At 45.4% G+C, this 22,484-nt stretch overlaps 1 protein-coding gene across 1 annotated transcript in view; it reads right to left on the bottom strand.

Moving 5' to 3' along the window:
* LOC143346324 (spondin-1) overlaps positions 1 to 5,468 on the bottom strand; it is a 148,954-nt gene extending 143,486 nt beyond the window's left edge. Inside the window, exon 1 of the mRNA XM_076774316.1 lies at positions 5,068 to 5,468. The gene's annotated coding sequence lies outside the window, so the exon portion shown is untranslated. The remainder of the gene's footprint in view (positions 1 to 5,067) is intronic.
* Positions 5,469 to 22,484: the final 17,016 nt, after the last annotated feature.

The raw sequence follows: 22,484 nt of genomic DNA, 5'->3' as shown, positions 1-22,484 counted from the left end.
TCGTTTGTCTCTCGGCGTTGTTGACCCAATTTCTGCCCTTAACTTACGAAGAACGAGAAAACGACCGAAAAATCAACGGGAACGTGGACACCCTCGAATATCGTCGGCTGACTAATTTCTTTTCGGCTCTGGAATTTTTACACGCGACGCCGTGACTTGTGGCGCAACGAAGACGTTCAAAAATACATCGAAATTCCGTAATAAAACTTTAACTCAATAAATAATAAATACTGTAACTCACAGACATTCCAAAAACTTCCAAGCATACTCTAAAAGATCGCAGAGTCAACAAATAAGCCGGAAACGACGTCCTCTGCTAATCCATACTCTGGAATCGTTTCCACGAGGCCCGAAATAGCGTCGATCGCTATTTTTATCGTCTTGGAATCCCAACCGACGCCGAATCGTTACAATTTTTTCCCCCGGAGCACGAAAAATCGTTTGCGTTCGAGGCGGTTGAAAGCTAATCCTACGGTTAATCGACCGTCCGTACGAGAAAGCTCGCGTGCACGCGATACGCCCGCGCAATTATCTAGCGGATGGAATTCTTCCGGGTCCCGCAAACGGCAACTTCAGAATTTTCTAGTAAGCAACAAGTTGTCGCGAACGCGATTACTTGTTGGCACGTAAATAATGAAAACCAACGAGTCACGGCCCCTTTCCTCTCTTTCTCCCTTGGATTCGTAGAGATTTTACATGAATTTAAACGGTAGTTCTGTTTCCCCGGCGACTGCACGCGGCTCAACACGCCCCGTGGACTTCCGAGAGAGAGACTGAAAATAAAACGAAAAATTCTGGCACCGTTCTGTCGACCATAAAACGATCGACGTAACGTGTATACGTACGCGCTCGCCGGGACAGTATTTCACGGGGCTCTCCTCCGCAAGCTTTCGCGACTTCGTCAAAAACGATTCGCTTCCTCCGTGCGCGATGCGACACGCCGGCGGAAAAAAAGACTCAAAGTCGTAAATATCCGGTATTTTCCACGCGACGAATTGCGTTTCATGTCTATAAATTCCCTCGAGACTCGATATTTTCGGAATTGAACGCTTTTTCCACGCGTCTAGCTTATCATGCGCTAGGTATTAATTAGCTAGCTTACGATGAAAAGTTGCTTGAGTTAATCAATTTTTATGTTCGCGCGAGAGCATGATTAGATTCTCAACTTTATCACCTTGGATTTTGTTTACAGGCATTATTACATCATTCAAAACCTAATGGATCTTCTCGTTTATTGAATAAATAAAAATAAAATACCCTTTAAGAACGTAGCGTTACGAACAGTTTAGCATTAATCCATTGCTACCTTCGACTTCGCAATATAAATACGGACTTGGCATCGAAAGGGTTAAGAACACGTTACTACTAAGCCCTCGCCGGAAGTTTCCGCGAGTCGCGTCAGTTCCCGAAACGAAAGGAAACTTCCACCGATACGGTTTTCCCATCGATTCGACCATTCTCGTCCACGCGAACGGGGGTGGAACGGGGAAGATAACTCTGGCGGAAGGAGCGTTTCAATACGTTTCGCGATTTCGCCGAGGCCGCGGGAAGAGTACAGCGATACTTCCCGTTGCACGGCGCTCGAGCTTTAAATAATGTTTGAATAAAAAGGCCGAAAAAGTTTTTCGGTTAGACCGTGCTCGAAGCAGGATTTACAACGAGGGGAAAATAACCAACCACTCGTCCTCCCTCCTCCTGTGTAGTCGAGGCAATAATAAAGTGAGACGACGGTGGTAGGGCGGGGGCGGAGACCGGAAGCGAGAGGCGAGAGGAATAGCCGGGGAAGACGAAGTTGCCGCGCTCCCGTCTCTCTGGATATTCAATTTCAATCGGATTCCTCGAGAGCTTCATCCCCAGAATCCGTTACAAAAGTTCGGTCGCGACGCAGACCGAGGAACCGGACCGATTTCGACCGCTGCGGGGGCGAACGGAGGGCGGGTGTGTTTTAAAAGTATACGAGGGGCCGCAACTTCTTCCCCGGCGAGTCGTTAACTTCCCTCGAAAGCGTAACTCCCGTCTTCGTTCTCAGCCCCCTGCTAGTCTTCGACTCGTTTACTGTTTGTCGGAGAACACGTGTTTCGGAGTGTTTGGGATCTCGCGGTGAACCTTGCCCCGCTGACTCCCACTTTAGTCTACCGGGCAAATTACCCGAGCCACTCTCCTCCTCCAATCTATTTACCAACCCCGTGTATACTGTTTCGAACTATATCCAATGCACGCCATCCTTCGAAAACCATTCCTTTCGTTCCATTTTCTTTTACTATTACGCAATTTATAATGCAAGTTACGCGAGTCAATTAATCGACTCTCCAATTTCACATTTGGCAATTAACATCTGATTAGAAATCCAACGAGCTATCCTCTGCGCCAACTGCTCGATCTGATTCTTTGCAAACGCAACATAAGGACTTGGAAAATTTTCTCCCTCCTCAAAAAATGTAAATTGCAAATCTAAGGACATCGTTGACCTATTCCTTCTCGCCATTGTAAAGCACATAAACCTGTATGTATGGTTTCAAACGCTTAATGGAAAGAAACAGTTACCATTTGAGCAAATGTGCAACAAGCGAGATTCCATGCGCGAATTAATTTCCAAGACAAACGCACGTAGAATATTACGAACTTTGTATCGTGTAATTAAAGCTTCTAGTAACAATTTTTAATTTGTACCAGACACGATGCGTGCACCTATTCGTGCAGATACGAGCACGCATCCGGAAAATTAAAAAGCCAGATAGAGTGCTTGATTAATTAGAGCCGCGTAGCTATCAGAGCGCATCTTAGTTTAATGCGGTTAAAATATGCATCATTATGATTATCTGGCTATAAATCTAACGTTTCTCCGCGATACTAAAGTCGATAAATGAACGAGCACGATTAACGAGAGAAGAATTAACGAACACAACAATTAGTTAATACGTTCTCGATAATTAAACGAGGCAATCGCACTGAGAGCGGCGACTGTAATTTCCATCGAATAATAAATAATTGGATGAGAATCGAGACGCGTTAATATAACTATGCTATCGAACGTTTAACACGCCAATGGCGGAAAAATTCTAATATTTAGATCGTGAACAATTCTGTTGGCCAAATCGTGACTAATGAGTAGTCTAATTCTTTTTGGTGTCGTCGCTGGCAAAACCTAGCCTCCAGCATATCGATACTAACGTTAACGTGAAAGCAAACACCGATAGCGAGAAAAAAAAGGAAGGACAATTTAATTCGGCAGTCCCGTGTCCAATTAATGAACCTTTCTCTCGTCAAAGTTCTCGTTTAACCGAGCACGTATCGGTGTAGTTGCAGCTCCAACTTACGCCCTTTTGTCGCGAAGCACGAAAACTCGTTAATCATATAAAGCGAACACGACCGGCAATCAATTTCACTTCTGAATGAACTATCGAATCCAGTACGCGAAACGTTTCGTATCCATGAATTTCGCCTGGAATTTCGAGGACCTGTCGCCCCCTGATCGTCGACAACTCGGTACGCGTTGAAAAGCGAAAGAAAAAGGAAAAAAGGAGGGGGGATGGAAACTGGGACGCTTACAATTTCACGAAACGATTACGGAAACAAGCTTTCGCGGAACAAGGAGGCAAAAAATGGGTTTTCCAAACAGAAGGGAGAGCAGTTAATGCTGGAAGCACGTTGAAAGTTGAAATTGAAACGACCAATTGCGTAGCGAACAATACGTTTTTCCGCGGAAAAAAATATATATGTATATATATATTTACGGGTCGTTGATTCTCGAATTTTAACAAACGCTGTTACCACGCGATAATAAACGCGGTAAACTGTCTCTGGCCATATAGTCTATTGACAGAGGCGTGTACGCAGGATGGTCCAATCGGAGCGTAATTGTTTCGGGTTACAAGCCTCCGGTAGCGAATCCGCAAATCTACCACAGAACGCCACGCATAACCATGCTCTTCCGTCATTCGATCGTATTTCGACCGATAGTATTCGTTTCGCGATCGGGGGTGGGTTTCGGTACCCGTCGCGTAAATTAAAAATTCTCTAGATCGCTGCTGCTTGTTGCACCGAAAGACGCTGCTCTCGACATTACGATAATAGTAATACAGAACGATAAAAAAAAGTTGAGAATTTGTTTCTCTGTACGATTCTATATTAAAGAACTATTCTAGTATCGAAATATCTACGAGTTTGCAAGTCAGTTAATTCAAGAACGATAAAATATACATAGCAATACGCTATTTCCATTTTGCTGTGCAACAGATTCTAATAATAGTAGTTCTGTATTTAATGGGACGATTCCATTTTGTGTTTAAAACAAAAATTATAATATAACATATGATGAAAATCCAATCAGTTTTACAGAACATATTACGCCAATTATAAATATATATAATTGATAAAATATTCGTAAAGACATGGCCGTTTTCGAACTGTAATTTGTGTAGAGAGAGAGGTAGAAGAGTATAAAAAGTAACTTCGATATCGTAAATGCATTAGTGGTGGCACGTTGCAAAAAGAATTAGCGAAACGGTCGGTTGCAGCGGGTCCCGTCCGTTCCACTTGAAAATTGAAGAAACTGCGCCACCGAAGTCGAGAGTGTTTGCTTTTATTGCTGCGGCTATATAACCTCGATTCCACCAGTCGTTTTACCTCTTCTAAACATTACGCAACGAAGTCGCGGGTCGATTACCTCCGCAAAAACATCCAGATTTACCGCCAAAAGGAGGAAATAGCCGCGAGCTCGACGCTCGGACGAAATACGATACGCGCCTTGCGGCCGACCACACTCCGCTACATCTTCCATAAACTTTGTTTACTAGCTGAAGTTGGCCCCTAGTTGGTGCCCCGCGTACGGAAAACTTTGGGTCTGCGCGAAAGAACCGCGAGACCACCAGAGTAAGCGCGATCGAGTTAAGAAATCATGAAAAAAGAAGACGATCGACCCTTTTGGCACCATGCCCACAAACTTTGCGATTTTTATAGACTGTGTGGCTAAAAATTTACGATTCAAAGTTGCCTCGTACCTAAGGGGTTAATATTCTAAACCAAGACCACTCCCCCATCGATTAGATCGAGTTCGGATCGTCTTACCTTGGTCTCGATGTCCGTCGCAGCCCTCTCTCTCTAACTTGTTTTTTTTCCGCGGTAAAGAGCGGCAATGGAGAGGAACGCCGAGTACCAAACACACCTCACATATCACACACAGGCGTCGTCGCGCGAACCGGTGGCGATCGTCAGGGATGACCCGCGATGGGAATCGTTTGTCGCAGGGAGAACCGAGAGACCGGTGACACGTCGCAATGGCGCGGGATCGTTTCGTGGATGACTGTTCACGGATTTTCAAAGCGCGACGGAAAGAGAGAGAGATGGAGCACGGACACTGAACGCGCACGAATTTGGTCGCGAGCGAACGAGAACGAAAAAGAGAGGAAGAAGGAGGTTCTCACGTTTCACGACACGTCACTTGCGACATCGCACGCGATACGTTTGGATCGAGGGTTGCCGCGGTACTGCGAGGACCGCGATGCATCGCGTCCGATCGTGCCTCCCGCTGCTCAGCCGGCCAACTTGCCCTTCTGTCCCAGCTTCCCATTGGCCCCTCGGTTCGCGCCGCCTCGATCCATTCGTCCGTTTGAAACGACGCGTGCGCGCTTCCTCAGACCGACACTTAGCGCAGTATGACTCGTTTTGAAAGTTACTCGTATCGCTGGTTTCTTTGAAAAAGAAGATTCAACAGCTTCTATACTTTATAGATGACCGGTAATCTTCTGGCTGTGGATCTATCGAAATCTGTCGAGGTTTTTAAATTGTTTTCTCCCTGGTAAGTTTCTTTACTCGTACTCTGGAAATTGAGCAGAGTCGAGGACACCAGCGAACGAGGCATATTTTTCTACTCTTTCTGCGGGTAAATATGAATCAAGCGGACCGAGTACGAAATGAAATTACAACTGTTCGCGGCAACTGTAAACGTTCCCATCGCAGTGTGCCAGGGCATTTGAAAGTGTAATTTTCCCCGACGCAATTATAACACTAGTTGCCCCCCCCCATCCGCATCCCCTTGACTTTATGCTTAGTACCGCAATGCGCTTCTGTACTCGATTTCAGCGTTCGCTGTCAAATGTAAACCCTCGCACGCGGATCTGTCTCGAATTAAATTACCCTCCGTTGTTTATTACGATTATTGATAGAAACGCTGCAACAAGACGACGAAGGGTGTGAGCTAAAAGTATAAATACCGCACTGTGATCGTATACCTATATCGAAGCAAATGGTATTAAAGCTGGATTAGCCTAAGAGAGGCATCGAACAGTTCGATGCACACAGTTACAAAATTTAGCGTTAATACACGATCGATCGATGCTGTTATATTTGCCAATCAGCGTTCGACGATGTTCTACGCAAAATAATAGAGAATATCTCCGGTTTCTGATTGGCGAGTGAAACTTAATACGACGTAAAGTAACGGGACACGAAACACGGCGGTCGAGCGATGTAACTGCGAGAGTAAATCGTGACACGTTACGTGTCAATGATTCGTCGAATCGATCGAAAATATAATAAATGGAGGAATCGATCTTGACAAGGTTTAGGGTTATTCCAAGCAACAGCATCTCCCGTCGATGGTTCGAAGAGCAAGAAAGAGAGAGTCACTTAGCCGAAATTACCCGATCGGACATAGACGGGCGGCAAGGAGTAAAGAGAAACGAGGGGGGAAGCGAGAACGACGCGGAGCACGTAATCTTGATTTGCGAGTGTTTCGTGATAGCAATCGATGATAAGACGCCCTAACGATGATCGAGGGCACCTCCGAGGAGAACCAATTTACCGTTTAGGTAGTCGATCGTAAATACGGGCTCGTCCGATATAACGGTATCAGAAGATTGAATATGAAAAGCGGATTCTTATGAAAATCAGAATTCGTCGTCCGAGCGTACGGAGACCAACGTACGCAAATGGCGTCGTTGCTTCCCTTTTCTTCGGTTCCGTTTCAACGTCTTAAATTTAGATTAGGAAGTTAGCGTCGGGGATTCGCGTGACTTACAACCGTGTGGATGCACTTGGTCGACTAGAAAGGCAAACTTTTTCGCTCGCGCGATACTGTGCCCATCTTCCTCTACGATTCCTCCTTTTTTCTTGTTATTCGAGACAATTAACGGATAATTCTTAGTCCTGAAGGAATCGTTTACGCTCGAACGAATGTTTTAGGAGGCGTGTCGATAATTAAACAATTGATATTCAACTTACAAATTTGTTGTTCCCTGTCACGAATCAGCCAACCTCGTTAGGTTTTTTCTCTCGTTCGGCACGGAAGTGTTCGAGTCGCGGGTCGCGTCTTCTCTGTTTCTTCTCCGTTATCCCCCTCCCCTCCGTGCTCGGGTCCTCTCATTTTTCATTCGTCCCTCGGAGAAAAGTGCACTTTAGCCGTGTCACCTGTAGACAAAGATACAAAGGAATATTCCGTGCGTCTGCATCGCATCACGTAGCCGGGCTACTGGAATATTTCATACGGGTGCCATGAGTGCATGTCGTTGCTCTCAGATCCGCGTCTATAGCCAGTCCGAACAACCGGGGACGCTTTATCCGTCCAGAACGTACCGGAATCCACGTTGTCGCGACGAGTTTGCAATTTATCCGAAAAATGTAAGCGCTATCGGCTACGATTCCAGCGGATTTCGATAAGAGGTTGAGAAGGATAAAAGTTTACCGTACGTTTAAAATGGAGAAGAGAACGCGTCGCCTTTCAGCGAACCGTTTATCCGGAGGTTGTCGCGCGACACACTAAACAACGCTTCCGTAACGGGAAGCATAAGTACTAATGAGATCCCAGGGAAGTGTTATTATTTCAGCAACCCGACGCGTTCTCTCTATCGAGGCCAGATACCGTTCTAATTATTTACGAACGTGTCTCGTTCAGCCGCGATCCGCGCGTGTAATTAAACGCAACGACGCAGAGTGTAAACCCATTCGTGACACCGCGGTCGATTTAATTGAAGAACGAACGAACGCGCGTCGTTTCCGCGAACGCAATTTACCCTCGAGCCCCCGGTAAACGTTTCCGAGAGAACCTCGGCCAAGATGGAAACGTTTTCGCGTCCGAGTCTTCTATCAGGATCTAACGAACGTACTTTTCGAATTATCGCGTTTCGTTCGCGGAAGACGGATCGCCTAAGGGCAAATTTTATCACCCCCGGCGGACGATAGGCGCTTTATCGAATTCGAATGATGGATCGCCGGTCGCGAAACACCGAATTCGGCTTGAGCGTATCTCGCGGCGCACGATGAATTATCGATACACATCGAGACACGCTCGATCGTATCTTACAGGCCGGTGCAACGCGTGATAGATGAGGCCTCGCCCGCGAACGATATCCTCCGATATCCTCCCGAATTTCGGGAACGCGAGAAACGAACGTAAGAAATTATTAGCGGGTTCGATACGTCGCTTTCGTGGACGGCTCTATTTGCGAGAGAGAAATACCCCGATCGAGTCTACGGACGGGAAAATCACCCTGTACGTTTTTAGGTTGGCACACGCGACATCCGATAATTCACGACCTCGTGAAATTCGTCCCGAATTTCGAACCGGTCTCGGAACAGTTACGCGTTTAGACGTCCTGTTCCACTCTCGGTTCGAAAGTTTCGAATTTGAGGTCTCCCCGGTGCCAGAGAAATTCCTTTCTTGTTCCACCTACGGATAACACGGTGCAGCGCCGAGGGTGGACTGCATCTGAAAAGCTCGATCGCAAGAGGTCCGTATCTCGGTGGCTCTTCACGCTCGATGGCGGATGATAAGAGATATGAAATTTTAACCCGACGATGCCGCATTCGCGATAACCCGACGAATCCAGGGACCTTCTCCTCTCTCTGTTCTCGATCTCTCGAACTTACTCGAATTATAAACGTTTTATTGTTTTCCAAGAATCCCTCGGTGCTTGCTGAACACGATGCAACGCGCGCGTCACGGATATCAAGCCGCAAATCGCCTCCTTGCGATGCTTTCCCCGGAGAGCCACACGTTATACCCGTTGAGAACCAAGTTCCAGAATTCGTTCGCCTAACAGAACTACGGGGGTGAAACTCTTGGGGAACGTATCGAAACTCTTCCTACTCTGCCTCTCGAAGTAGAGCTTGATCGTTGTTTAAATATTTCAGGGAATATTTAATTCGATTGTCCCCGTACTTTCAGACGAGGGTGGCTTTTTCCTTTCGATCCGGTTTGTTAGTTTTCACCATTCTCTTACAAGCTTCATTGGCTCATAATTAGCCTCGAATGTATTCGTTATATATACTTTCTTTTTTAATATTGTATAATCTTGTATCTCACACGGTCCAATGGATGCTGCACTTCGGTGACCGGACGAGAACTGGTGGTGTCCAACGTGCTACGATCGTCGACAAATTTTATGCAATAAACCTTACATTAACAGTAATGCCTGATCGAGTATTTAAAGTGAAAAAATAAATTTTATTTTAAGTTACTTCTAAAACAGTCTATCCTGAAAGTAGGAAGGACGACCGTTAACGAGTCGGGACTTGGCGAAGAATAATAATTATTAGAAACGGTTTTATCCGACTTCGAAGGAAGAATATCGTCGCTTGTTTTCTGTTCGAAGCGTTCCCTGCCATTTTCAGGCGGAGGACCGAGAGAATTGATAGCCCTGTCGGCGTAATCCAAGTTCGTTGTCTCGTTGTCTGAAAAGTGGCTCCGGTTTCGCGGCAGTTTCACCTGTCGTGAAATTACACAGCCTTTCTACGCACCCATAAGTATCTTCCGCGCAATTGGCCGGGCTCGCGTTACGTCCCTGTTTCCGTCCACGGAGCCGTCCTTTCCACACCCATCTGCGGAGTCCCTTCTTTCCGCCAGCTTCCCGACCTCTTCCTCCCTTTCCTTTTCACCCACCGAGGGAAAGTCAATGTCAATGGTGCCCTTTGCTCGTCCCTCGAAACCCCTCCGCTTTCTCCCGGCGTATTCGACCGTCTCGCTATCTTCCAGAAGCTTTTAGGAATTATGAGGAAAGTCTGACGAGACCGGGGGCCGCTTTCCGTCGCAGGCACATTTCGTATTTTCCAGGCGGCCGGCGAACGCGTTTTTCCACCTCGAGGAACGAATCCCGTCCGCACGGCTACCGTCGGAGATCGTTTTTAACGCTGGGAGACGGGGGCCGCGCGCGACCAGAATACGCAACAGCTGGATCTCGATTTTTTCGTTTCCTCGATTATTAGAAACGGCTACAACCTTTATATACGCGAGAGACACGAGAACCATGAAAGAAAAGACGTTATAACCCATTTCCAGCTTGGATGCAATTCTGCGACGCCATTTTAGGAAATCGTTTTCCCCCCAGAGAAATGTATAAATGCTTGCAACTTAAAATTTTTGTATCGTTCGTGAGTCTTATATCAAATTGTAGTGGATATTATGTCCGAGGGGAAAATAAAAATCTTTTTTTAACGACCAAAGAATTATCGCAGTAAAATTCTGCGACGCCATTTTAAGGAAACGTCTTTTCCCCCAGAAAAATTAATAAATGCTTGCAACTTAAAATTTTTGTATCGTACGTGAGTCATATATCAAGTTGCGATGGATATTACGTGCGAAGGAAAAATAAAAATCGTCTTTGTTTAATCGTTTTCTAACGATTTATCGCAGTCTAGGGGTTAACGTGGTCGGCGCAAGGTCTCGAGCGAATAATTGTTTTTGAGTTTACGGTCGGACGATCGTCAAGATACTTCTTGTTGCGTCTTACACACGGTTTTTAACCCAGAACAGCTTTTAATAGCGCTTAACCCCTCTTAACGCGCTGGTGGCTTCGAGCGCGTCAACGGGCTCCTTTGTTGCCCGCCGCGGTTAACGATTCCGTCGTCGGCGAGGCTCCAGCAAACAATTACACAATTCCTGATCATCCATCGTGCGTAACGTCGATGATTAATCGCCAACGATTAATCGCTGCTGTTCGACAGCCTCTCGATCGACTCTGCGAATCCCTTTGTCGAGCAAACTTTTACCGTTTAATTATCCCGTCGAAGAACGAAGGCGAATTTATTACGATCTTTCGTAATTTTGTAACTTACGATTAACTAATAATTTTAATTTAATAAATTAATGGGTTTTTTGCCCGGTAAGTAAATAAATTACGGTCAACGCTGATAGCGAAAAGTAATCGATGCCAAAGTATGACGGTTTTAAACGGGACGATTGCCGGAAGAGCGCAAGATATGCTCGAGAGCCTCGAGGACCGTCGCCATTGCTTGATTTTCTGCTGTATAAGTGGTCGTCGGTACGGGAAAAGTTTATTTGGCGAATTAACAGGGAGTTCGTAGGTAAATATCGAGCGGAACTCGGGGAGCGGAGGAAAGTCCAAGATACCGGGAGGTTCTCGCCCGTTCCAGACGGAATGTACCTGGCCGAACGAGCCCAACAGGCGCATAATGGAGAGAACGTGTCACACATTCGGTGTGAGATAAGGGTGTGCTTTCCTCCGTTTCCCTTCCTTTGCCGCCTCCCCTACCTTTCCGGTATTTAATTACACCGTTTTTGCGTTTGACGAAATGTAATCTCGGGCTCGTATTGTCTACCCCGGCTGTCCCTTAGTCTGAGCCACATTGTTCGCCCTTGTATCGACCCTATTGTCGTTTGCCTGAACTATTCAAACGGCACAATGGCTGTTGTTCTTATCTATTAAACCGTTGATGCTCCGGCAAAACCGTGGCGCTAGTTATCAGTGCCTCCTAACCCTCTCGATCTACGACATTTTAAAAAACGTCGTATAATTTGGAAGGCAACTCAATAATGTTGGAGAACAAAGAGTGCTCTGTATCTAACGAAAGAACTGAGCGAGATAACAGTTAAATTACCCGCTAATCGAGACGTACAGTACTTCGTAGTCGTCAGAATGTTAATAACGTTTGACCTAGTTCGCTACGGCAAGTGACAGCAAATTAAGGGTTGGCGTCTGTTGCACAAACGTAGAAATTGCGGTACAAACAATGGTATAATAAAATTTAGGATGTCAGAAGCGGGCGACCGATACGCAGAGACACCAAGGATCGCGTATCCAGGATGGCGTCCGATTTCGAGCGAAAATAAACAAAACGAAATATTCTCTAATTCATTTTTCCGGGTGTTTCGCCGTCGCGTACGCTTTGCGAATTTTTAATCAAACAAAGAGCACCCGACTCTGAAAATGGGTTTCGAGAATGGGTATAATAGAGCGCCACAATATCTTAATATCTTTCACTGTACGACGCGGTTCGTTTCTTCCTTTGACTTTCTTTGGTTAAATTGAATCCGAGAGTACGAAAGCGATCCGCAACGAGGAGATTTAGCGGAAAAAGAGCGTCTCGGGGTCCTGAAAAATTTCGCGTAGCCCAAAAACCGTTACCCGGTACGCTATCGGGCAAAATCAGTATCCCCTAAAGTCGGAGATAGCCACCTAGAGCGCGACCGATTTCCTTCTCGTCGTGGGAAGCGATTCTCCGCATTTTCCGGCTGTAGCTCTCTAGATCGCGCGCGTGCATAGACGATCGAGCCCGCCGATCGCGTTCTTTTCTCGCAGCGAGATTGAATTCGCCGAGGTAAACTCTATTCAGACCCTCTACGACCGTCTGCGCGATCTAGCCTCGATCGAAAGGGACGCGGGCTTTCTCGCTTTCTCTCTTTGTCCTTTCGTCATTTTCCATTTAATTCTTTCGAAGCCGTTTGGAAATCCACATTCACGCCACCCAAATCGAACGTTTCCCTTCGCCTTATTTATCCTATCGATGCATTGTACGTGTAGATCTATCGTAAAGTTTCCTCTAAATTCGTCTATTAAAAATATTTTATATAAAAATAATTCATCCTCGGATAATTTTAAGGCGGAGGCAATCTTATTAAAAGTAAATTTCATGCGAATCTTTAAAACGTCATAACTTCTGAACGGATTGGACGATTTTAATGTTTAAAAAAGCAAACTACGCGTATTTTAATGTAGAATATGTAGAAATTCAAAAAATATTCGAAAAGTTGTTGCTTGACCCCGTAAAGTTAGAAAAACCCTATGAAAATGCACCAATTTTCAAACAGCCATAATTCTTATAATAGCGAATATATTTCAATGAAACTTTTTTCTGAAGTAGAGCCCATGGGTACCTACAAAAAGTGTTAGACAACTTTTTCGTAGGGCGTCAAACAAAATTATTAAAAATGAAAAACGAATTTTTAAGAAAAATCGACAGGGGGTAGGTGCCTAAATTTTTCGGCGAAAAAAAAAATTTTCGAATCGTTCTAAAAAAATTATTTTCAGTTGCGGGGGTCAAATACAATCATTTTTAGTGAATAGACATACCCTCGAAATCCTGCGCATTTTCGAGAAAAAAATTCCTTACCGAAAATACAATGTCTGACAATGTCTGTCTGATTCCCCTGAAATTCCATGCGTATGTTTAAAGCATCATAACTCCTGAACGGATTGGAGGATTTTAATGTTTCAAAATGAAAACAACGCGTATTAATAGGGCTATAGAGCCCCAAAAAAATCTGTTCGCAGATTGCCTTTCTACAGACCGAACTCCAAACGTTAATAACTTTTTAACGAAGCCTCAATCAACAAATTAATATTCTTCATTTTTGTCTTATTTTGGCCTCTAGAATCTCCCTGTATATATATATATAAATATCGTATGGCAACCTCCGAACGATTTGCACGAATGCAAGTCTGGTTCGTAAAAGCGATAGGACCGAATAGCTATTATTGGAATTAATTTAAATCTTGAGAAGGTGACTCATAGATAGTCGACGAGCGTCGGAAAAATTGGATAGACGGATTATCTTAATGGCGACCGTCCGATCGGAGAACGGTAAACGAATCCGCGACGTCGTCGTTGGCATACGGGAGGTCGGTTCGCGTGGTTGCGACGACGCGGATCCCGAAACGGGGATATGTAAATTAGGAGAATGCCAATTTCGTGTGTTCGTGACTTCTTGGAAACGCCTGCCGGGAGCAACCAGCATTCGTAAGTACGAGCGAACACGGCAAACGCACACAGCCTTGTAAAAATTTATTAAAACGCCGTACCGTAAATTCCCTGGAACGGCACGCGAAGTGTTCGTCGTTGAAAGCTAGCTAGGCGGAGAGAAAGAAAAGAGAGGAAAAAATGTAAGAAGAACCGACGTAAATGCAGTCGAGGCTGAGCAGAAATTTATGAAACAACGTTTAAAATGGACGATGTCCACCGTTTCGAAGGAAAGACGAAACTATTTGTTTTGTGGAAAACGACACGAGTCGGAGTTCTGTGTTTTAGCGTTTGCATCGATTGAAACGTTTACGAGTAGCAAAAATTTTAAACTACGATTCCGTGGAATATAATGGAGTCTGCCAGACTTACAGTATTCCCCCCCCCCCCCCCCCATGTTTAATGTTTGGCGAATCACCGTCGCGCAACGGAGAACAATGAATTCTCCGGCATCGTATAAATACTCCTTTGGCGGGCATGGGACTGCTTTTAAAGCTTTTATGGGAGACAGGTACTTCACGGCAGCCGAGCATCGTCGTCATATACCTACGGACACAGGATGGCCAGATTCACGGGCGATGTTTCTAGTCTTGCGGCGTACTCGCTCGCGACGATGCTTTCAGCTACGAAAAGAGAACCGTTTTCGCGAAACCGACGGCGTGAAATGTCTGCCAAATAAACCTCGCAAGATTTACGCGTTGCTATGAAAAAACACGGCGATAGACTGCACAGCATATGAAAGAAAAAATATTTGGACAAAGGTGAGATTTAACTCGTGCTTTTGTTTCTTCTCGTCATCGTGAAATACGTAAATCTCTATGCATGGCTTAATAAATAAAAAAATCGCGACTGATCGTTTTGTTTCCTTTCAATTCTGCCAACAATAGCCTTCTCACCAGATTATTCATCACAGTAAACAAACTTAGCAACAGTGTTCTCAAATTCTACACCCTCTTTGAAACGGGCTATTTACAAATTAATCAAATAATTTTAATTCGCACCATGTTTACAAATTTTTAGAAGCCAAAGATACGTGAGTACCCATTAAATAAATAAATGGTTGGATCTTCTAAAATCGTGCAGACTCGCTAATAGTAAACAGACGGCTCCAGACAGTGCTTTGACTCGGTTTTAAAATTTGTATTTCACATTTGCGACGAAGCTTCCGGAATCATTGTTATGAAAATACAGACCGAGGCACGAAAAGCGTGGAGCAGTTCATTATTGTGCTCGATTGTACGCGCAAAGGTAGCGGACACCGACCATGAAAAGCATCACGAGAGGGTGCAAGAGCTCGCTTCATAAACGGACATAAAAAACTCACCCCTAACGGGCATTCCGACTCAACGGCCACCAGCGCCACCCTTCGTCGAGCGCAAGCTGCGAAAATATTAAAGCGACGCATCCCGGCCAATGTCAGGGCTGGCAATATAATACGGAACAATATCGCGGCCACGTTTGCTGGACCGATCGCGATACTACTCGCGCCTACATTTTACTACGATTTTATTAACGAAGTCTACCGAGCTGGAACGACGCATTCTTGGTTCCGCACCCTCTCGTAAAAAGGAGAGAAAGACGCGGCAAAAGCTTGGACTTAAAAGGGATGGAACGTTAGGGAAAAAGAACCTTCCTACGGCCGGTTTTAACAGGTACGGTAAGATCTGTACTCCGGAGGCTGAGTTCCACAAAAAGGCTAGAATTCGATACGTTTAGAAACGAAATAGGCAAGTTAAACTTGCTCTAAAAATTAATACAACGTTTCTATGGCGTGTAAGGGTTGAATTTCTAAACTAAGGTCTACGTAAATTTAGTGTTAGAGTGGTGACACTTACCATGCTTGCCAGCAGGGGGCGACGCTCGACCTTTCTCTCTCGCAAGTGTTCGGCGCTCCTTTCCTTTTTTTTCCTTCTGCAACAGAAAATCGTCGTGATATTAACAAATCCAATCGAACTTGGAGAAACGTAAGAAAGTCGCCTCCCACGGCGTATCAATTTAAAGATTGGTAGAAACCTGTCGTCGTGTCCCCCCGATCCATTTCCGCCGACTCATCTCCATCAAGCGGCGATATTTCTAGAGGGAGCACGCCGCCCTTTAATAAGGTAAACCAAGTGGATTCCGAATCGGTTCCGAAAAGACACGAAAAGGGGAGGGCCTCCCTCGATGCCTCGTCACGAAAGTTTCGTCGAATCAGGGAAATTATAATTCTCGTGAGTGCTGGCTCGCGTTGTCCCGACGAGCACCGGGGAAAACCGAGAACCGGAACCAGGGGAGGAAGAAGAAGGGGAGGCCGAGGGAAGAAATGGATTTCCGTCTTTGGGTTCTTTTCTCTGTCTTCCGTGACGACCGCGACGCCGTTTTCGAGGTTTTTCCCTGGCTCGCGGAGAGAGATCAAACGGGAGGATTGTTACGAGGACAGAGCAACTCTGGAATATGCGATTAAGCAGGGAAGATAATTGAATCGCTTTAGAGGAAGAGGGAGGTAGCCCGGAAGGGCGGCGCGCTGTTTTGGACGGAACAACCTCCCGATACCGGAGGACGATAAAGTGGATCGTAATTGAGAACAGTTTAGTAATTAAATTGAGATTACGAAGTTACCGGTTCTGACCCGAATAAAGTTCGCGGACGACATTGGTTACTGTTGTCGCGGGAACTGGCTTCCGCGGCTGCCGGCGAAAAGAATTTCCTGCGCGACGCGAACCTCGAAACACGCGCTATGCCACTGCGAACGATATTCGAAATTCAGGTTCCTTCGCAAACTCAATTTTATCAGACTACGCTCGTTAAAATATTTGAAATATCGCGTACCATTGTGGCGACGCCTCCTGTACTCGCCACCGGAGAGCTACGCTCTCGTCTCTCTCGCAAGCGCTCGACTGACCATCCAACATCCCAGCGCCTAAGGCAGGGCCTGCTAGGGTGCCTCTCTGACGGTTCCTGAAATAACAAATTTGGAAACGATTAGGATCGATATAGGAGAAAATTATATAACGCGAACGGGTACAAGCTTTTCCACGGAAAGAAAATAAAGAATGGACGAGATTCCAGGGGAAAGCAAGAAAGAGGAGGATACTCGCGAGTTGGAGGGTAAGTAACCGCTTGGTGGTGAAAGCTTGCATATTTTAGGATGTCATCAGACGCCAACATCGTACCGAGGAACTGGTTCGAAGCGGATTCGCTCGGAGAAGCGCCGAGAGAAGCTTGCGGCGAGGCTCTGATTATAATGTCTTTGGTACAACGCGACGATGGAAGAAGATACTTTATCGCAAGAGGAGCGAGAGAGACGGAGGGATTGATTTATCGAGGAACGAGTATGTGCGTGTCCCCCGGGGACGGTCGAATTAAACGCATCTCAGACCAACGAATTAGTCGGCGAAATTAATTAGGAGAGATCGCTCGCGATCACGATCGAACGCCGAAGAAGGGTAAAACGATCGAGAAAAGCGACTCGTTGTCGAACAGAGACGAGCAAAGCGTAAAGAACGCTGAAAATGAAAAGCAGGATACTTGAAATTCCAGGCATAGCGAAGAGTAACTCTGGAGTGGCTCCGAAGTGTACGAGAAATAAAGTACCGCGTCGCGAAACCAACCCCGGGAGAAAAAATCGTTTGACGTAACGCGAGGCTACGTTTGGCGTTTAAATTGAAATCGAAGAGAAACACAAAGTGTAGATAACGCGTTGCGCGTAAATGAGATGAAAGTGGAGAGGAAAATCGTATCGAGGAAACATAGTTTACCTGGCGGTGCATCTTTTTAAAATAATATATTCGTAAATTGTTTACCGATCCATCTGTTGTTTCGTATCAACGGGGGAGGGGGGTGTCGTTTAGGTTCGAGGTTCTTTACATACCACCCCTGTGGTGATCGCGAATCTTGAATCCATTCTGCCTCACCCTTGCAATTTCTTTGATGCACGCCCTACCACTCAACTTCTGTTTGTCGTTCGTCACCGAGCACTTTCCTCGCAAGCGGTCGAGTCCGATTAAACATTAAACAGGCGGCCACGAACTCCTCCGTGGAAAAGTTTCGCGAAGGAAAAAGAGACAAAGAGCCGTGGGTACCCGACGAGGCGCAAAGAGGCGAGTGCCTCGAAACTTTAACGGAATCAAGTTCAATATGCGTTCGCGAATATCAAGCGGATCCGGGACCTAACGTTCGTTTCCCTGGAATCGTTTAAAACTCGTCGGGGAAATGTTCGACCCTGATACAGTTACCGAGAACTTTCGTATTTCACAAAGGCTACAGCCATCTTTAAATAATTCTTTGTTGTCGAGGACCTCCAAGACTTCACTCAAGATTTTGAAAGTAATTTCTACGCGTGAAAAGTAACATTGTATGTACTTCTACGGAGTTATCCAAATTGAGCGTCACATCTTTAAATTCAAATAAAACTAATATCTATTACACTATTACATAATTGGGGGTCTATTTCATTCATATTGCTTTTTAGCTCGTCAATCGTTTGTGATTTATTGACATAAACTTTACTTTTTTAAAAACTCCATAGGAAAAAGTCTAATGGAGTTACATCTCCTTGAGAAAACAGGCATCGAAAACAAGCTCGAACAGAACTTGAATGTTTCTAATAATTTTGTACACGTCGTTGCACAGTGTAGCGTTCCGTGACGATTTGTTTGTGTTTAGCGATGACGTGTGTAAAATATAACAAAGAACAATCGAACCGTTTAGCAGTCCCATCTGTTGAAAGATGTGACACTCAATTTGGGTGACCCTATATTAAAAGCAGTTCTGACGAATTTCGATTTGTAACAAAGGATCCAATTACCGAGTAATTTCAGTGGTCCGCGATTGTATTGTATTATTTCGAGGCGTGAAAGCATTAGTGAAAAACTGGATTTCGGTGACGCGTGTAAAAGAAAATATGTCACCGCTGTCGTTTGCAACCAAATAATGGAAGATCAAAGTAAAAAGTTGTCTTGACGTTTCGATGTCGTTTCCAAGCCCTCGTCGCGTCCTTTATCAGGAAGGGAGCACCTATTTCGCGGAAGCTCGGAAACGCCATCGATCAGCGTTAGCGGGTCGACTCTGTTTACTTGGGTGCCTGCCGATATAACATTATAAAAGTTCGACGCGAGTCCTCGCGCCACGGGAACGATTTTTATCGCGATTTACTAGAACGAGGCCTCGGAAGCCACGAAAATTTCGTTCTTTCACAGAGAACCGGAGCCACCGTGGTCTACGTGTGCCACAGCAAAGAGAAACACGGAGACCGATTCGAGACGCGTCCCGTAATTAAAAAGTCGAGAGACGCGTGATCCTTTTGTGGCGGACAGATCCGTCAAAGATAACGATTTAGAGCATCCCACCGAGACTGCGATAACTAGGGCGTGAATAGCGCCTGGGAATTATCAGAGCACGAATTCTAGGAGCAAAACTCTACGGCGAACGCGCGCGGATTGCTGAAAATGAAAGAACCCTCGTTAGAAGCACGGAGGGGGGCTTTCTGCGTCATTTTCGAAATAAAATCTTTCCATTTGCGAGCACGAGCGTCAAAGAGCCCGAGCTCGCCTCGAATAATCCTCGATCGTCGCCAACTTTAACCAACGATCGTTAAAGACAAGAGGAACACCGAGACGACCGAGATTTTTAATTTGTAATTCTGTAATAAATCCCATTTGCCGCGCGTTGGATCTTCGGGACGCTTCCAGCGCTCGCCAGCAGAGGGATATACGCTCTTTGTCTGTCTCACGAGTGCTCTCGATTGTTTATACGTATGAAAATTGAAGTCGAAACCGGCTAATATTTCATCGAGATTCGTCGTTAAGAATTACCTAGGGCGTGATAAAAAATGATGGGTGATAAATTGCATCTCTCTAAGGGAAACGAGAAGAGCGTCCTCGTCCAGAGTGATATCGATGGAACGGAAAAATAAAGGGACAAACAAGGGGGGCAAGTTCGTTAAATCGGATCTCGAGGACACGGCGTTGACAGGCTAATTTACGCGAACACCGGTGGCTGTAAACGAGGCAAACGAAACATAATGCCCCGGACGCGGCCGTATTTTCGACAAGAACAAACGAGATTTCACGTGGCTGATTATCGTTGGTCTAGAAGCCAGATACGTCCGGCTTGGGAAACGAGACCGGAACCGGGACACGGGCGCGAGCAGAATTCTGAGCCACCCGAGGGCCTTGGAATTTATTACGCGGCTCCTCGTGGCCGACCACGCGCGTATGTTTACCACTGAATGATAGAACGGCAGGAAGACAACCGGAAGGGGAAAAGAGAGGCAGAAATGTTTGCTGTTCCTGTGGCGGAACGCCAGGAATAAATGCGTAACGATAGAAGGCAATTGGCGATCGTCAATTCGAAGAAGTTGCAAACGCGAAATAAATCAGTCTGTCCTTAATCGAAACCATCTATACGTTTCTATGCAACAATTTTAACGCCATTGATCGTCCAATAAATAACGTAGTCGCGATATTACAGAAACGTTTTTCTCTTCGAGTTTTAGTGTTCGTCGAGCCAATGTCAACTACATCGTACAATACACGGGCTATGCAAACGTTCCAACTATACACGGCACCGATGAAATTCTAATACTCCGGACCAATACATCCAATTCGAGCGGTAACGTACAGAAACAGTGCACTGGGATTAATTCGTTTGGCATAGTAAACTTCCCTCGGTCTGTCTCGTCGGTTCCTATTTAGCACTCCATAAGTTGAATAATTATAAATCAATTAGTGGCGATGGAGGGGGAAGGTTCACGGTCCGGTAAACGCAAATGCGTTTGAATGTCAGCCTCGCGGAATAATTTAGTTAGGCGAGGTCTCTCATTCGGGACATCGTACGAATGGCTCGAAACCGCAACTAACTGGTCGAACGGTCTATACCCAGTGTTTTCCTTTTACGATAGGTAGAACGAACTCGATTCTCGGACTTGGTTCCGAAACCGCGTCCCGGTCTTAATTTTATTCTTTTGAAACGTCTGCTTACCCTCATCGCTAAGAGTATTTCGTCCACCGATCGAATGCACGAGTAATACACAATAGGTTCAAACAATTGGTATGCCCCTAAAGAGTTCGACGAGGCTCGAATACAGCAATGATTCTTTAAATGAACACGTGATTCGTAAGTTGAACACTTCTACCACTCTCAATTGAGAATTACGAAAGATGAACATACCAATCCCAGAACGAATCATTTTACGTTAATTTTACGAATCGTTACTGTAAATAAAAATGAAATTCCTGTAGTAGTTGGAGGGTGATTCTAGAGCGAGATAATTTTAAAAAATCGAACACAAGAGAAAAACGAAACGAGAGAGCACGTAGGAAGCGTAGCTGGAGGGAATATAACAAGTTCCACGTAACGTTTGGAGGGTACGCGATAGATCGATGAGAGACGAGCGTGCAGTATCGTGACAATTAGCGGAGGCCGGGATAACGCATTTATCGTCGTTACAGGGGATATTAAGTAATAAGAAAGAATAAAGATCCTGGCGGCGATATTGCCCGGGTGCTACGTGACCGTCTGTATCCAGTTGCTCGGTTTCGTCAATCTGATATATGGCAACTCGCTAAACGAGAAATAATTGCCGGCGAGGAGCAAAAAACCGTCAAAAGACTCGCTGGTGTTCGCACGACACGATTCCCCGCGAGCAATTGCGAACAATTACGGAACTCTTTTGCGCGATTTAAATAAGTTTCGTCCAGCTCGCGACAATTACTATCAATTTATCTCGTTTCGCGAAAAGTTTCATATTAAATTATGGGGACGCGGTGAGAATTAAGAGATCGAGAGATTAGGTTCGAGATAATTGCGAAAGCGGAGGAGAAATATCGGATGACAGAGACCCGCGAACGAACCTTGTTAATTATGGATTGTTCCAGTTTACGATCGATGAGTTTTAATAACCTGTCCCAGAGAAAAGGCTCGCTTTCGTGGAAACGTAAGAGGGTTACTAAAACGTTAAATATTGGTTTTGAGTGGGTCGAGAACACGTCGAGTACGGTAAGCCAATAATTGGTATCGAAAATGAAAAAAAATATCAAATAGAAAAGTTGCACTCGCGGGAAAAATTTGAATACAAAAATTGATATTTACCTCAAACGTTTAGGTTTCGACTTCGAGTTACGTAATACCCGTGTCGAGTGGCGCAACTCGATAATTACATGGTCCAGGATCCCCGTTAAACATAAGAGAGCAGCTTCTCGAGTGCTCGCGATTTAAACGCTAATTGAAACCTTAACTGGAAGCGGAAAATTACCGGGGCTTTTTGGCATTTCCGTTCGATTCGCGCGGCGAGACGTTTCCGGCGTATCAACGCGTCGAAATCAAAACGAGTCTCGCGTATCCCGAGGCAATGAATTCAATTCGCGGAACGAAATTAGGAAAAGCAAGCAGAGGCGGTCGCGCGAGAACAGGGAGCCAGCGATGAAAACCGCGAGGATTTATTTTTCGTTCGCAAGATGAAGGATCGACGCGGAGGAACTCGCGGCTCCCGTGAAAAATTACGCGACGTTATAAACAGGAGCGTCGAAACGGAA

Source organism: Colletes latitarsis, chromosome 10 (assembly GCF_051014445.1).
Source record: "Colletes latitarsis isolate SP2378_abdomen chromosome 10, iyColLati1, whole genome shotgun sequence".
Taxonomy (NCBI): Eukaryota; Metazoa; Arthropoda; class Insecta; order Hymenoptera; family Colletidae; genus Colletes; species Colletes latitarsis.
Note: the sequence above shows the minus strand (reverse complement) of the source record. Positions and strands in the feature narration are given on the sequence as shown.